At 38.0% G+C, this 12,682-nt stretch overlaps 1 protein-coding gene across 5 annotated transcripts in view; it reads right to left on the bottom strand.

Annotated features, from left to right (window-relative positions):
• The window catches only part of LOC126266728 (major facilitator superfamily domain-containing protein 12-like), a 73,069-nt gene extending 60,616 nt beyond the window's left edge, over positions 1-12,453 (bottom strand). Inside the window, exons 1-2 of one of the 5 annotated variants that reach the window (XM_049971212.1) lie at positions 11,920-12,453; positions 11,169-11,265 (exon numbers count right to left, since the gene is read on the bottom strand). The gene's annotated coding sequence lies outside the window, so the exon portion shown is untranslated. The remainder of the gene's footprint in view (positions 1-11,168; positions 11,266-11,919) is intronic. The other 4 variants (XM_049971211.1, XM_049971206.1, XM_049971209.1 and 1 more) reach the window with 4 other exon arrangements.
• Positions 12,454-12,682: the final 229 nt, after the last annotated feature.

Below are 12,682 nucleotides of genomic sequence, written 5' to 3'. Positions count from 1 at the left end.
AAAAAAACTAGGGTTTGATGGGAGTGGATGTCCTAAATCAGGATGGCCAGATGCAGATTTGAACCATTGCCATTCTAAAAGTGAGTCCAGTGTGCAAACCACTACCCCATCTCGCTCGGTGGCAAACTTTATAATGGGTGATGTACATATGGAGAAGAAAGAGGGTGTGCTGTGCATCTAGATGTCTACTCTCCAATTCATGCTTAAGTGCCTGGGAAAGAGTTCATCGAATTACTTTCAGATTATTTTCACTGTTCCATTCTCGAGTAGCACATGGGAACAGTAAAACACTTCAATCTTTCTGCAAGGCCTCTAAATTCCCTTATTTTATTATTATGATCACTTCTTCCCAAGTAAGTTGGCATCAACAAAATATTTTCACATTTAGAAGAAAGTTTGTGATTGAAATTTAATGAAAAGATCTTGCTACAAAGAAAAATGCCTTTGTTTTAAGGATAGCCACACTAACTCGTGTATCACACCTGTGACACTCTCTCCCCTATTTCATGATAATATCATATGTACTGCCCTTCTGTGAACTTTTCAATGTCTCACCAATCCTGTCTCGTACAGACCCCATGCCATGCAACAATATTCCAGTAAACGGCAGATAAGTGTAGTGTAGGCAGTCTCTTTAGCACACCTGCTGCATCTTTCAAAAGCTCTGCTAATAAAATGGTGTCTTTGTTTCACCTTCACCACAGAATTTTCTATCAGATCATTATGCTTTAAGTTGTTAATAATTGTAATACCTAAGTATTTCGTGGAGAGAGAGAGAGAGGGGTGAATGACAGTGATGATGATCAACAGAATGACAAATACAGCTTTCTATGTAACAAACACACACACACACACACACACACACACACACACACACACACACACACACAGTGTTTCATAAGTAATGGTTAATATTCAGGGATTTGACAGGAATGATCATTCAAAACAAAAAAAGTCAAGTAAACACAGGCTCTAAAACGCATACCTTAAGAGCTATTTGCAATTCTGGATCTTCGATACAGTGAAACAAATTTCTTCTACTGCCAGCTCTTTGCTTCCCATATCTTGGAAAGTGGTAGTACAGAATAAATCAAGACAAAAGTTTCCAGTAAATGCATGCTCTAAAACTCCTACCTCAAGAGCCATGAGCACTTGCTCATCTTTGTTACTTTGAAACAACTCATCTAAGTGAAGAAGTGCTCATAACATTTAAAGTATGGATTTTAGAGCACATGTTTACTAGACACCTATTTCTTGTTTTGGTCCATATTACCACTTACCAAAACATGGAAAGCAAAGAGCCTGCAGTAGAAGAGATCTGTTTCACAGTATCCAGGCTCAAGACTTGCTCATAGCTCTTAAGGTACACATTTAAGAGCCCATGTTTACTAAACGTTTTGTTTCCAATGATCATTCCTATCATTTCCCTGAATATTGACCATCACTTCTAAAACACCCTGTGTACTATACTAGTTTCAGAAGCAGAACAGACTATACCAACCTGTAGGCTAATAGGTGATGTCAGCTATCCCCTGATCTGAAAAAGCTACACGTTTCAAATGGAGAGCTGCTCATTACAAGTTTCTCCACGTCCCACTTCCATCTATTGTGATGTTGAGATTATGCATGCATAATGACATCTCTGTTGGTCACAACATAATTTGAATTTCTAAGAAGCACTGCATGAACGAAAGGCTAACTGAACACTCATTACCAACTTGTTATTTAAATGGAATCACATGGTATGGACGACCAATTGTATATCAGAAGGACACTGCAGATGACCATCAGTCATACAGCAAAAGGGATAATACCTCATACGACAATTGTCTTCTGGCATAGCTACCTTTAATAGAAATGCCTCTCGCTGACATACATGTCCAGTCATGCTCAGAGACTATTTCCTATACCTCAGAAAGTGATAGCAGATGTTTAATGGCCTTCTTTGCTAGCATCACTCACATGTGGTTTTGGTTACCAGACTTATGGTTGAGCTGATTAATATCTCCATTCCTGTTGCCTGCCTACTGTACTCTTTATTTCAGCAGAATTGTTGCATCACTTGTCAACAATCTGTATTATACACTCTTAACTAGATCTACCATTTGATTATTTCCTTCTATCATACCTTCAACTGCTGTTAGCTCCTACCTCTCATTTTCATACTGAGCACACTTTTACGATAAGAAGCAATGTCGCAACACAATACATTGCATTTTTTCTTTCCTGCATTTGCACATACTCTTGTTCAGTCAAATGATGCTTCTTACATTCTTTTGAGCAGGGAAGGAAGTGTTGCATTTCCTGGAATATTATTATCTGTCAGACACGAAAATAGTGTCATGAAGGGTGTATGAAAATTCTTTAGATTCAAAATTTAGTCTTACTATCGGCAGTGTGTTATTTAAATACAGGACCTTATCAGACATCCTTACTGACTATAAAGACACCCTACATCATTACTTTCTATGGTTGTTAAAGCACCATTTCGTGAATGGTAAGAGCAAGATAAAAACTATCATTCCGATTTATCCTCCTCTCTTAATTCTAAGCTGTTGATGATGCTGTGGCATGATTTATGGACTTCAAAAACAACAAAAAGTACTGGGAAAGTTTTGCAATACTGTTGTTGTTGTTGTTGTTGTTGTTGTGGTGGTGGTGGTGGTCTTCAGTCCTGAGACTGGTTTGATGCAGCTCTCCATGCTACTCTATCCTGTGCAAGCTGCTTCATCTCCCAGTACCTACTGCAACCTACATCCTTCTGAATCTGCTTAGTGTAGTCATCTCTTGGTCTCCCTCTACGATTTTTACCCTCCACACTGACCTCAAATACGAAATTGGTGATCCCTTGATGCCTCAGAACATGCCCTACCAACCGATCCCTTCTTCTGGTCAAGTTGTGCCACAAACTTCTCTTCTCCCCAATCCTATTCAATACCTCCTTATTAGTTATGTGATCTACCCATCTAATCTTCAGCGTTCTTCTGTAGCACCACATTTCAAAAGCTTCTATTCTCTTCTTGTCCAAACAATTTATCATCCATGTTTCACTTCCATACATGGCTATGCTCCATACAAATACTTTCAGTAATGACTTCCTGACACTTAAATCGATACTCAATGTTAACAAATTTCTCTTCTTCAGAAACGCTTTCCTTGCCATTGCCAGTCTACATTTTATATCCTCTCTACTTCGACCATCATAAGTTATTTTGCTCCCCAAATAGCAAAACTCCTTTACTACTTTAAGTGTCTCATTTCCTAATCTAATTCCCTCAGCATCACCCGAATTAATTCGACTACATTCCATTATCCTCATTTTGCTTTTGTTGATGATCATCTTATATCCTCCTTTCAAGACACTATCCATTCTGTTCAACAGCTCTTCCAAGTCCTTTGCTGTCTCTGACAGAATTACAATGTCATCGCCGAACCTCAAAGTTTTTATTTCTTCTCCATGGATTTTAATACCTACTCCGAATTTTTCTTTTGTTTCCTTCACTGCTTGCTCAATATACAGATTGAATAACATCAGGGAGAGACTACAGCCCTGTCTCACTCCCTTCCCAACCACTGCTTCCCTTTCCTGTCCCTCGACTTGCAATACTATTCAACAAGAAGTCACAGGAGGCCAATCATGTTGTGTTCTGAGAATACTACATACCTGCAGTGTAGCCTCTGCACCAAGTCTGTGGTCGTAGTCACTCACAAGCACAGTTAGTTTTAAGTGCTCGGTATGGCATTGTGTTAACAAAGTGAGATTCGGGAAGTTTTGTGGTACAACTTTGCGCGTGGTTTAAACCTAGACCTGTGCTTTGAAGAAATCACTCGTGTTATGTGATGTGTGTCCACATCATACGACTATATTCATGTACCAAATATTGCAGGGTACAGTGCTGAAACTTCTTGACCACCCTCCTTCCAATCCAGACCTAGCTCTTGTGACTTTGCACTGTTCCTGGATGTGAAAAGGAGAGCAGTTTTAAAGTGATGAGGACTTCAATCAGCATGCCTTTCTCTCTACAGAAACTTGGGAGAACTGGCTTAGGGACTCGTTTCAGAGTATGTGGAGGTGTATTCCACATGGTGGAAATTACTTCAAAAAAATTAAATAAATAAAGCTGTACTGCAAAACTTTCCTAGCACCCTTTGTACAATCATTTTCTGTTTGGTTGTTCACCTAGCTACAGTAGCCCTCACAATGTGAGAAGATGTTTGATTACCTGTAGTCCCCCCCCCCCCCCTCTCTCTCTCTCTCTCTCTCTCTCTCTCTCTCTCTCTCTCTCTTTCTCTCTCACACCCCCACCCCCCAAGCTAAGCTGTCATTCTTGACTACATGACTATTGAGATCACTGGTATGTCAGATTAACTGAAGACATCAAAACAGTTGAGGTGGGTACTGTTACATTTGTTACCAGTCAGTTAGTATGAGGGGGCAATTTTTCTCACAACATGCTTCCTATTGGCAAACTTTTTCTAGATAACTAAAACACCCAAGCTTTTTCTTACAACATAGTTGCTGGTTTTGTCAACTTACAACCAAACAATTGCCTTTTAACTAAACCTAGATCTCTCATGCTATTTTGATGAGCAGTGACTATACAACCTTACTCCAAAATGAAGTATGTAAAAATACTGAAGAAGTGATGATGACACCAATTTAGGGCAACCTTTCAAGATTGAGTGTAACACAATGTTCAATAGTTCCAATTTTGACACTCCAAATAGATCACTTCTTTTCTAGTCTGTTACTGGTTACCTAAAACTATGCTAAAGTTATGTGCAGATGACTTATGCATTGTCTATGGTAAGTGTGCTGGCTGGCACTGCCACTGTTATACAAATTAACCTAAGATTTGAACCACAATTACAAATAAATTTTTGTGGGACAAGAACACTGCCAAAGTTACAATTCATAGTAATGTCAGGTATGAAACTTCCTGGAAGATTAAAACTACATGCCACACTGGGACTGACTAACACCAGGTGGGACCAATGGCCTTTGGATCTCAAGAGATCACATTTCACAGCTTCAACAGCTTCCAAACTATCATCTTACAATGTGCTACAAATCAGTACTGCACCACAACTTTACTTCCAATAGCTAGTACAAATAATATTAAATCCATTGCGGTAAAAAAAAAAAATTGCATTGTTTGTCACATTTCTGCTTCTTTATGATGAAAACACTTCAATCTATACCTATTATTATGTTGTAATTGAGCTGTAAATTACTCAAAAGTGCTTCATTTTAATGGGAGATTGGCAATGCTCCGAATAAATGGAAAACTGCTTAACAAAGCACACCAAACCCTCAAACTCAATATTACTGAATAATTTCAATTTCTGCATCCTCACTGGTACCTCACATAACTCTCTCAATGGTCTTCCAAAACTAATGTCTTGGAAACCTACATACTACAGATGAAAAAAAGTCCCATGCAGTTGCACTGTTACTGCTCACAGGCTACTTCATGTCAAATCAAACTCACAACACCACAGACAACACTGAGAAACATGAAATTCTAGTAAGGGAAAAAAATTTAATTTACACCTGGTTTGAAAACTCAAGAAATAACTGCTTTCTATCTCAAAGAAGTTGTTCTTTTAATCAACTACTGGTATGCATGTTTAAATGGAGCCAAAGAAATAAGAAACGTTTTTAATACTGGAGCTTATTGTTGTAAATAGTTCTCGAATGGGATTACATCTGTTACATTAATACTTATTTGAGAACTTTGATGTAGCTTCAACCATTCAATTTAACATCTAAAACAGAACAGACTACTCAAGTCACTGCAGCTGCTGCCAGACTACATACACAGTCTTGACACCGCAACTACTGCTTTATGAACTTGTCTTGACTGCTTAATAGGATGTGGTGTGAGAGCAAAAGGAAGAAGAATTGCCCAAAATATTGGCTGGCAAGTGGAGAAGAGCAGAGCAGCAAAAACAAGTTACATCCTCTGCATGCAGTATTGGTACTATTCCATCAGCGTTTTGTTTGGAGCAACAACTAAATTAGAATTTAAACAAGGTAACAACAAACGGTAAAACGTTAACATGAGGATATGAAGGGGATAGATGGGAACTGCATCACTTCATAGACACAATGGTTACTACAATGCTACAAACATTATTGCTACTGTTACACCTGTAAAGCTGTTAGTGGCTGGACACAGTTCTTTAAGCCTAAAAACTTCAGACTTCTTTAGACTTAACTAGGAAGGTCAATCATCAACAATGATACAATTCATTTTTAATTGTGTTCAAAATTCGTTGTGCTTATTTACAATGCAGTCAACAGTTTAATGTGATGAAAGAGTTCTGAGCAGTCCACCTGCAGACTACAGTGTGCATTGAAAAAGAAACATTCAGTAAAACAATGGTAGGAATTAATATTTATTATATGCTTTTTTGTATCAGTTTGTTCAGTATCACAATGGGCAGACAACCTGGGTCTTGAACTACACCCTAATAAATCACAAGCGACCCTTGTACAGGGTGTTTGGATATTCCCATTACAAACTTCTAGGACCCCTAGTGGGGAGTGAGTACATAATATTCTGAATAGGAACCCATGTCCAGAAATGTACTATTTCCATTCGAAGGCAGTTTCAATTTAGGTGTTTAACTCATCCACTTTTGCTTTAGGAATTTAACTAGGTGTGATGCAGTAAAATCGTTAGGTAACAATTCAAAAGAAAATGTAAGAAAACATCCATTTATCACTTAAACATATCATTTTACATTGACACTGAAGCATTACATGTTTACATTTTTCCCAAGCAAAAAACAACCCAGCATACTGTATGTATAGAATAGTACCGATGCATTACAACAATGCCTCAATGTGGCAACCACCAAGTTTGTAAGAGACAGTGTACCTACAAATCACGATCAAATATACAGGCATGCACGCACATGCACACACAACACAACATCCCACCTGGTGTCTCTGCAATTTCTAGTGCAGTGGCCTGAACTCCTGCCATCAGATCTTCCTCTGTGTTTATACAAGTGTTTCGTAAATTAAACTTTGCAAATGATCCTACATGAAGTATTCCATATGATTTAAATCTGGCAATCACAGTAACCATGTGGTTGGACCACCTCCAATTATCCGTCTTTCACCATATCTGTTTGTTGATATGTCTCCAATCCGCACATGACAAGTGAGGTGGTGCACCATATTGCTGAAACCACACTTCCTGACAGACATTCAGTTGCATATCTTCCAAGAACAGATCCAATACATTTTGTAGGAAAGTCAAGTATAGCCTAATCACATGACCATCCAGAGTACCTGCCCACACTTTAATACCAAACCTGTACTGAAATCCCTGAATTTGTGTGACAAGGGTTTTCGTCTGCCAAGACATGGCTGTATCAGTGCAGGAACAACATGCAGTAGGCAATGCATTTTAGAAAATAAGCTGGGCCCATAGCATGTTCCCATTGTAAGTGGTACAGATGTAATTATAGCTCATACAGGATGTGCCAGATAATACTGTAACTAACAACCAATGCACATGTAACTGCTTTAGCACTCCAAAGGTTCTCTTCAATGTGATTCAGTATATCATCTTCAAATTCAGGCATGCAGTGTAGCCATGGAACATCACAGCCTTGTCTCCTCACAGTGCGGGTACTTATTTCTCAGAGCCACTGCGTAACTTGGACAAAAAGTTTGTGCAACAGCATGCTATACTGGGGAAAAGTTCATGATACAATGAACTAGCAGCTCTATCCTTACCTCAAGCTTCACCACACACAAGAATCAAGTATTTCAAAAAATGTACTGAACCATGTTTACCGTATCGGAAATGCACAGGCATTGACTAGCTTTCACGTCGGTGATATCAGGCAATCACCTGACATAATTCTGTCTACCCTACCACATAGCAACACAAGTAACTCAGACTTTTCTGTTTCCTTCACCAGAGCTGGATACATTACACATCTGAATTGCAACCACCTTAAAACAGAAAATGTACATTTCTGAACAGAGGTTCCTATTCAAAATATTATGTACTCACTCCCCCTCTACAAGTCCTAGAAGTTTGTACTGGAAATTTCTGAACACCCTGTGCTGGTAGCTGATCAGTGAACATCATGGTGAAACAGCTTGCAAGAAACCTCATGCCAAAATTTTACTAAAAACATTTAGGAAAATATTTCCATTAAAAATAAAACAAAAACAGTCCTATTATTTATTACATCTACAGCTACATTTATACTCCGCAAGCCATCCAACAGTGTGTGGCGGAGGGCACTTTACGTGCCACTGTCGTTACCTCCCTTTCCTGTTCCACTCGCGTATGGTTCGTGGGAAGAATGACTGCCAGAAAGCCTCCGTGCATGCTCGAATCTCTCTCGTGAGGTATAAGTAGGGGGAAGCAATATATTCAATACCTCATCCAGAAACGCGCCCTCTCGAAACCTGGACAGCACGCTACACCGTGATGCAGAGTGCCTCTCTCGAAGAGAGTCTGCGACTTCAGTTTGCTATACATCTCCGTACTGCTATCACACTTATCAAATAACCCTGTGACAAAATGCGCCGCTCTTCTTTGGATCTTCTCTATCTCCTCTGTCAACCCGATCTGGTGCGGATCCCACAGTGATGAGCAATAATCAAGTAGAGGCCGACCAAGTGTTTTGTAAGCCACCTCCTTTGTTGATGGACTATATTTTCTAAGGACTCTCCCAATGAATCTCAACCTGGCACCCGCCTTACCAACAATTGATTTTATACGATCATTCCACTTCAAATCATTCCATATACATACTCCCAGATATTTTACAGAAGTAACTGCGACCAGTGTTTGTGCCGCTATCATATAATCATACAATAAAGATCCTTCTTTCTATGTATTCGTAATACATTAGATTTGTCTATGTTAAGGGTCAGTTGCCACTCCCTGCACCAAGTGCCTATCAGCTGCAGATATTCCTGCATTTCGCTGCTTTTTTGTAATGCTCCAACCTCTCTGTATACTACAGCATCATCCGCATGGAACTTCTGACACTGTCTACCAGGCCACTTATATATATTGTGAAAAGCAATGGTCCCATAACACTCCCCTGTGGTACAACAGAGGTTACTTTAATGTCTGTAGACATCTCTCCATTGAGAACAACATGCTGTGTACTGTTTGCTAAAAATTCTTCAATCCAAAGGTTGTGGTAACACTGATCTGTTGCATAGGCTGAGGTCCATACAAGATAAATTTAGAAAAACTGTAATACATAATTAACAAGTCTCCCACAAGTATTATAGTAAATACATTGTACAGTCATTATAAAAAGTATGAGGATAAACCACTATGTGAACAGTACTATAGTGTTTTGGTTCAACATTAAACTTTTAGAGCAAAAACAAGCCAGAAAGGCAACGGTCCACAATAAAAACTATGTGGGGTGGCACACTAGTTAAGAGACTGGACTCATCTCGGAGAGCCATGGTTCAAACCCATATCTTTTGTTCAGATCTAAAATTTTTGCATTTCATCATCAGCTGCTGAAGGGAAATAAAGGTAAGGTTACTTTTATAAGGCTACAACTGAATTCCTTCCACATCCTTCCTAAAACTGTGTATCTGCTTGGTCTCTTATGACATTGTTGACGGAACATTGAAACCTAATTTTAATTCCTTTCTGTTGTGACAATGTTTCCTAGTATTATGGTAATCGTATAATACCTATTAATAGTCAATGAATTTAACTGACAGAAGCCATATCCACCACTTTAATTGATCTCTCCAGTACACAGATCTGTGAGAAAATTATGACTATTACCCTAATTTAATGAAGTAAATAAATCACACAATATTGTACAAATGAATAAAAGTGTGACTTCATTAATACTTGTTCCAAACACCATGACTACAACATTTGTAATGATGTTAAATGTATCTCTTTAACATAAGATATATATATAAAAAAATATTGGAATGACTCCTTACCCTCTCCCTTAAAACCCACATCCTTTCGTCTTTCCCTCTCCTTCCTGAAGAAGCAACCATCGGTTGCGAAAGCTAGTAATTCTGTGTGTGTGTTTTGTTCATGTGCCTGTCTGCCGGCACTTTCCCGCTTGGTAAGTCTTGGAATTCAGTTACTACTTCATATCTAAAAATTCACATATTCAGAAGAAGGAGTTGTATTCAGAAATTCTTTTAACTTGTTTTTAAATGTTGGTTGCCTATCTGTCACACTTTTATAGCTATTTGGTAAATGACTAAAGATTTTTTGGCAGCATATTACACCCATTTCTGCGCCAAAGTAAGATTTATCAACCAGAATAGTGAAGATCATTCTATCTTCTAGTGTTGTAGCTATGCACTTTGCTATTATTTTTGAAATAGGATGGATTATTAATAACAAATTTCATAAGTGAATATATGTATTGTGAAGGTACTGTGAATATCCCGAGATCCTTAAATATATGTCTGCAAGGTGATCTGGGGAGTGCTCCAACTATTATTCTCATTGTACACTTATGTACAAAAAATATTTCTTCTCTTAGTGATGAATTACCCCAAAACATGCCTTGTGAAAGAAGTGAATGAAAATAGTCATATTAGGCTAATTTATTGATATGTTTATCACCAAAATTTTCAATAACCGTTATAGCATTAGTAACTGAACTTAACCATTTCTGCACTTTATCTATGCGTTTTTTCACGTTCAGTTTCTCATTAATACACACACATTCAGAAATTTTTGATATTCTGTTTTAGCAACAGACTTCTGTTCAACGTCTATGTTTATCAATGTTGTTATGCCATTCACTGTACAGAAATGTATATACTGTGTTTTCTCAAAACTTAGTGAGAATCTATTTGCAGAGAACCACTTAATAATTTTCTGAAAGACATTATTTACAATTTTCTCAGGAAATTCTTGTTTGTTGGGTGTAATTGCTGTACCTGTATCATTAGCAAAATGAATTATCTTTGCATCTTCATGAATATAGAGATATACTTCATTAATATATATGGCAGTCATATGTGTGGCTTACAGCATAGTTAATTACACAAAAAATGATTATTTGGCAATATTTTTTTCGAATTATTATTTCTCTGTGTTCAGGTAAATGTGGAATACCATCTTTTACATGTTTTACAATATCGGTATATAAATAAAATTACTATAGCAGAAACATACCTTGGTTCAAGTAGGGAATTCTTTAATACTATGGCGTCAAATTAGTGCTGAACGGTGTGTAAAAATCTGCAGATTCATAATTATGACAGCAACAACCCTGCAAAATAAGATAATTATATTTTATAATGATGTTAAGTTTTTATGTTTCTACAGTAATTGTTGTTCAAGGGGCATGCATAAGCCTCTAGTGTTAACTGTTCTGGTACATGTACTTAAACTTGTCTGATGTTTCAATATATGAATCTCGACAGTGCCACTGTATCACATTTTGCAAATTCAACAACCTGCCAACAGTAACCAGCAGCCACTACCTGACAGAGGCATTGGGGTTTTTACCTAACTTAATCCAGAGGCAGAACAGAGAGCCATATATGGAACAGATGCGGGAGAAAGACTAGAGTCATCAGTCTGTTTCACTGCAATTTAAAAGTCTACAGTTTTGAAATTAGGAGCGATTCCTGCTGATTAGAATGTTCAGTACATTAACTGTTTTAATGAAACGTGTTTCCTACTGACAATGCAAATACTCTCCACTGGAAGAAGTCCGAAAACTTTCAGCTGCAGCGCATCGGTAACAAAACACATTACTCTGAAGGCACCGAATATAACACACACAATCTCCGGAATTTCTTATAGGCCTAATACAGCGATAAGGTATAATAGTATTAATCACAGTCTAGACTGTGGTATTAATCAAGAAGAGTGATGTGTTAGTACACTTGCTCCCGCTACAACACCAAGGCAGATATACCTCTTATTCAAATTTATGCCGCCGTAGCCAAATTAAAAATTCGATACGTATACAACGCGTTAACATCATAACACAGCGCGCAAAATTTCTAGCCTGATGCAACACGTTTGTCCTTGGTGGCGCACACTATTACCAAGAATAATAACATGCATGCAGTTATCAATTCCATTCTTGTCCTTTCGACCTAGTAACCTAATTAATATTCCGATTCTGTAAACAATGCATTTAGAAGCGAAAAAACTAAAATAACTTACGAAACTTACGGATACAGCGCTCAAATAAAAACATGTTTACGTCAGTTGTTTCTACCTAGTTTCCGCGTTTAAAATACTGTCATTGTGCTACCGATCAAATTCCGTGAACAAATGGTCACAAGCACTGCTCACACACGGTGATGAAAGAGTTGAAGTGACATTAGTCACAGGATTTCTTATCATACAACAAACACCGGCTGGGAAATTAGTCATCCCTGTGTCACAAGGAATTTGAGCTGTCATTGGGACCAAGGATGTTTTATTCTGCGTAAACTGCGCTAGAGTGGACCACTAGCGATATGGTATAGCGTCTTTGACTAGCCATATAACGTGGGGAAATCTTTTTCTACTTCATGATTACGTTGAGGCATTAGGGGTAGCGAAACAACAGCTGTAGATAACAAAAATTGGCTTTTTTTTTCCTCAATGGTTTTTTTCAGTCACTACAACCCAACTGAAGAAGTTGCAACCTTGAAGCCATCTGCTTTACTAGTATCCTGATTGATGTG

This window comes from Schistocerca gregaria, chromosome 4, assembly GCF_023897955.1.
Source record: "Schistocerca gregaria isolate iqSchGreg1 chromosome 4, iqSchGreg1.2, whole genome shotgun sequence".
In the NCBI taxonomy this organism is placed as follows: Eukaryota; Metazoa; Arthropoda; class Insecta; order Orthoptera; family Acrididae; genus Schistocerca; species Schistocerca gregaria.
The sequence above is the reverse complement of the archived record's forward strand: the minus strand, read 5'-3'. Positions and strand labels throughout refer to the sequence as shown.